The 5,161-nt window shown below is 40.9% G+C and overlaps 1 non-coding gene across 1 annotated transcript; it reads left to right on the top strand.

Moving 5' to 3' along the window:
• Positions 1 to 3,954: 3,954 nt before the first annotated feature.
• LOC141623983 (small nucleolar RNA R71) lies at positions 3,955 to 4,061 on the top strand. Its single transcript, XR_012533797.1, has one exon. It is a non-coding gene; the product is annotated as a small nucleolar RNA R71 (small nucleolar RNA).
• Positions 4,062 to 5,161: the final 1,100 nt, after the last annotated feature.

Genomic DNA, 5,161 nt, shown 5'->3' with positions numbered 1-5,161 from the left:
GTTGAAAGGCTTGGTGTGTACTCTTCCAATGTTCAAAGCCGACTCAAGAAGAACAAAATCGAGTTTGGTGAAATGATTGGTGTCTTTTCTTGCATTGATGGTGCTCCCTACGACCTTGTGCCATACTCTTATGCCCGGATGGTGGACTAAAAGAGCACGACTCGCATGAAAGTCTTCAAATTTCCTTCTGGAAATTGCCTCCCAAAGAGGGTCGGGGTCATATTTGCCAACATTCTTAAAATAACTCGGTTCATCACTAAGACCCAAAGCTTTACCCAATTCCCTAAAGGGGATGCGTCTACTAACATTAGCTAGACGAAACTCGAGGTTCTCCATAGTCTCAACCTTGTTAACTTTCAAAGAACTCAAAAATTCTAAGGTAAGGGAGGGGTATGTCAATTCTTTTGATTCAAACAATTTCTCCAACCCCATGGCTTTGAAAAAGGCTCTAGTTTGCACAAGAACACCCAATTTTTCTAAGGTATCTTCACATATAAACTTGGTGGATTGAAATGATTTTCTAGCAAACTTAGCAAAAGTGTCCCTATGGGTTTTGGAAATGAAAGTTACCTCCGGAGAGTTTGCAAGTTGATCAATTTCCGGAGTAGTAGATGTTGTTGCACCCATGGGAGGTTGTTGTTGTTGTTGCACTTCCAAGTTTGGGTTTGCTACCACCATAGCCAATGTTTTCTTCGCTTGAAGAGTCTTTTGCCTTTGTGAAAGTGTCTTTGCCTTTGGTGCCTTTGCCTTTGTTGCCTTTGTTGCCTTTGTTGCTCCCTTAGTTCTTGTCATTGATGAATTAACCAAGAAAGAGTGAAAAATCTTCAATTTCTAGTGCACCCAAATCGATTTAAAGATGAAAGGCTTTGCCTTTATGAATTCAAAAATCGACTCAAAGGTTGAAGATTTTGTGCTTGGTTTTGATTTTTATTGAAAAAGGAGTGATTGATTTGTTATTAAAAGGATGTTTTGATTTGATTTTGGTGAATGTAGTTGAGGAATTTTGTTTTTGTGATGGAGAGGATGAGGGTTTTGAGGGTTTTAAGTAGTGTTATGAATGAAGGAATGAAGAAATGAATGTGGGAGGGGTTTTATAAAGCCCGAAAAATTCGAACTGCAGGGGCAATCCGTGCGGTTTCTGCTCAAGACGGGCGGATTCTGCCTTTTCTGGGTTGGGAAAAACTCGCCTAAAGACGGGCGTCTTTCAGTGAAGACGCTCGGATTCGCAGGCACGGGAAGGGCGGATTCTCCTGAAGACGGGCGGATTTCAGTCCAGGAATTTTTCTTGTTTTCCTCAGCTTAGAAGACGGGCGTCTTCTCTACAAGACGGGCGGATTTTCAAAGACGGGCGGATTAAGATGTAAGACGCTCGGATTTGCTGACAGTCAAAAATTTGAAAATTTCAGCTCAATTCAGGACGTGTGTCTTCTACCCAACACGCTCGGATTTCTTGAAAACGAGCGGATTCTCCTGAATCCGCTCGGATTCGACCCCTTTGTACCCGGATTCAGTTCCATCCGTGTACAATGCATATCCCTTGCCATTCTTCCATTCTTCTTCATATCTTGTGTTCTTCATTGTGGGGGACACTACTAAGGCATGGATAGCCTAGGCAATTGTCATCCCCACACTAAGCTAAAGCACTACACATTAATTGAAATTATTAATCCCTCCCTCACTTCTCTCAAACATGACAATTATCTTGATCAAAGTATAAAAATCCAAAAATAACAAAAATGCAATACAAGAATTGAAATGCAAGTTAGGGAGTTAGAAATATTTACAAATGGTGGTTTAGGGAGGACTCCACCAAACTCTCATTCTTGATGAGATGTCAAGGGGGCATGTCCAAGGTGTTGTTGATGTTGCTCAACACCTTGAAAAAGTAATCAAAAGCTTGTTCATTATCATGGTAGAGGTCTTCAATAGACCTTGGCCCTTGTTGTCGGTCTTGATCGATGGCATTACCAATGTAGGGATTAAAAATCCCTTCAAATTCGTCGTCCCAAATACCACAAACTTCATTAAGTTGATCATTGAAAATCTCTTGATTTGATGGTGACAACTTTCCCATTTCCTTTTCTTGGCCAATGAGGCCTTCTTCTTGTTCTTTGTTTGATTTTGGTGAGCTTTGCAAGCTCTCCTTGTCACAATTCACTTGCTCTTTGAATGGAGCATCTTCAATTTCTTTCTTCCATTGGAGTTCCGACTCCTTCCTTTCATCCTTCCGACTATAATGATCGATCATAAAACACGGTTCATGTAAACGGGGAGCTCTCATAGTCTTGTCAAGATTAAAAGTTATACTCTCATCTCCCACTTCTAGAGTGAGCTCACCATGTTTTACATTAATTACCGCACCCGCGGTGTGTAAGAAGGGTCTTCCAAGAATGATTGGAATGTTGGAGTCTTCCTCCATATCAACAATGACAAAGTCCACCGGGATGAAAAACTTCCCAATTCGCACGGGGACATCTTCCCATATCCCTAATGGTGTCTTCGTCGATCTATCGACCATTTGGAGTGTGATATTGGTGCATTTAAGCTCTCCCATCCCCAACCTTTTACTTACCGAGTACGGCATAACACTCACACTAGCCCCTAGATCACATAAGGCTTTGTTGATCGTGGTGTCGCCAATGGTACACGGTATTGAGAAGCTTCCCGGATCCTTTAGTTTTGGAGGTGAACTCCCTTAAAGTATTGCACTACTCACCTTAGTGAAGGTGATAGTCTCAAGTTTCCGGATCGACTTCTTCTTTGTGAGGATGTCTTTCATGTATTTCGCATAGGCCGGCACGTGATTGATTAATTCCGTGAAGGGAATTGAGACTTCTAAATTCTTCACAATTTCCATAAACTTTCCAAGTTGGTCATCAAATTTGGGCTTGGCTTGACGACTTGGAAAAGGGAGTCTAAACACAATGGGCTCCTTCTCCTTGACCTTGTCTTCATTTCTCTTTGAAATTTCTTCTTTTGATGATTCTCCATCTTTGGAGTTTTTCACAATTTCTTCCTTATCACTAGCCTCCACAACTTCATCCTCAACTTGCTTCTTCGGTGCTTCATACCTTGTACCACTTCTCAAGTGTATGGCACTAACCGTTTCATGTCTTAGGGGGATTACCTTGAGGTGGTAATTTCCCCTTTTGTCTTTGTGAGCTTGAAGATGCTAGTTGAGTCAATTGTGTTTCCAACATCTTGGTGTGAGCTAGAATGTTGTTGATGGTGGTTTCCTTTGCTTGACTATCTTTTTGCATTTGAGTGAAAAACTCTTGTTGATTCTTTTGCATTTGGAGGACCGCTTTTTGAACATCAAAACCTTGGTCATTTTGGTGATTGTATGGATTTTGATTTTGGTAACCTTGGTTTTGGTTGTAAAAGGGTCTTTGATTTTGGTTTCTCATGGGAGGTGGAGTGTAAGTTGTTTGAGGATTTTGAACATTTTGGCTTTTGTATGAGAGATTTGGGTGAAACTTGGTGTTTTCATTGTAATAGTTGGAATAAGGGGTACCATTCTTGTATGCTTGGAAAGCATTCACTTGTTCATTTGTTCCCCTACATTCACTTTGGTCATGTCCCAAAGTTCCACAATTCTCACATATCCCACTTGGGATTGATGAGGATGCCGTCATGGCATTAACATTATGCTTTGGTGATTTTGAGGCTTCTTCAAGTTTAGCCATAGCTTGTTCAAACTTCAAATTGATTGTGTCAATGTGAGCACTAAGTTGAGCACCCAATTGAGTAACGGAGTCCACTTCATGCCTTCCTCCTCTAGTAGCCTTGCGAGGTCTACTATATTGTGAGTTATGGACCGCCATTTCCTCAATCTTGTTCCATGTTTGATTGTCATCAACTTCGGTGAACATTCCATTTGATCCCATGTTGAGAATGTTCCTTGAATCTTCATATAAACCGTTCCAAAATTGTTGTACCAAGAACCATTCGCTAAGTCCATGGTGAGGACATGAGCGACAAATTCCCTTAAACCGCTCCCAAGCTTCATACAAAGATTCTTCATCCCTTTGCTTAAAACCCGTAATTTGAGCTCTTAGCATGTTAGTCTTTTCCGGTGGGTAGAACTTTTTGTAGAAAGCTTGAGCCAACTTCTTCCAAGAATCTATTCCGAGAGTGGCCTTGTCAAGGCCCTTCAACCATTGTTTCGCGGTGCCGATTAGAGAAAAAGGAAATAAGACCCATCGAATTTGGTCTTGAGTCACACCGGTTTGAGAAATCGCATCACAATAGTCGCAAAAGGTTTCCATATGAGATTGAGGGTCTTCACTAGGCATCCCCCCAAATTGGCTCCTTTCGACTAATTAGATAAAGGCGAATTTGGCAATAAAATTTCTGGTTAGATGTTGTGGTGTGGGAGTACCATTGGGTAGGTTCTCCTCGGTGGGTACGGAATGTGACGAAAATATAGGCATTGTAGGTTGATTTTGTGGGGTGTTTTGTAGGTTGGTGAACTCAATAGTTGGTTGAACAACCTCACTAATACCTCTCAAATTCCTCCTAGCAAATCTCCTATTGTTCGTCAAGGTTCTTTCAATTTCACGGTCAAAAGGTAACAAATCACCTTGTGACCTTCTAGACATGCAAAATATCAAACAACTTGAAAACAATTAGAACAAACCTTGAGGAGTTTTACTTCCCCAAGGCGAAGAAAGACACAACTAATAACAATAAAAGAAAATCTAAATCAAGTAAACACCGTCCCCGGCAACGGCGCCATTTTTGATCGGTCCGTTTCGTGTTCACAAATAAATAGATGTGGTCGTTGGGTCACGTCCGAATCAAAACACAATTTATAGCTTCACAAACAACTCTACAATTAGTAAAGAGGCAAGTAAAGGTCGGATCCCAAGGGACGGGTATTGAAATGAGATTTCTATTGCAACTAGTGGTGTCTTAGGGGTGTCACAAATTGGGTTGATGTAGAAGGTCACTAAACTAAAATAGCAATGGAAATAAACAAGCAAGATGAATTAAAAGGGTTGTCAACAATTGATAAAAAGCACTAGGGTGTCATGGGGTCATAGGGGATTCATGGGAATTGATCATACAAACATGTTCTCAAATTATAAGCAAGCAATTATTATTGTGATGGATTGAGTTGAGTTATATCTTACAACCCTAGGAAAGTTTGGGTCCCGGA

The sequence above is a fragment of the Silene latifolia genome, chromosome X (assembly GCF_048544455.1).
Source record: "Silene latifolia isolate original U9 population chromosome X, ASM4854445v1, whole genome shotgun sequence".
Classification (NCBI taxonomy): Eukaryota; Viridiplantae; Streptophyta; class Magnoliopsida; order Caryophyllales; family Caryophyllaceae; genus Silene; species Silene latifolia.
The sequence above is the reverse complement of the archived record's forward strand: the minus strand, read 5'-3'. Positions and strand labels throughout refer to the sequence as shown.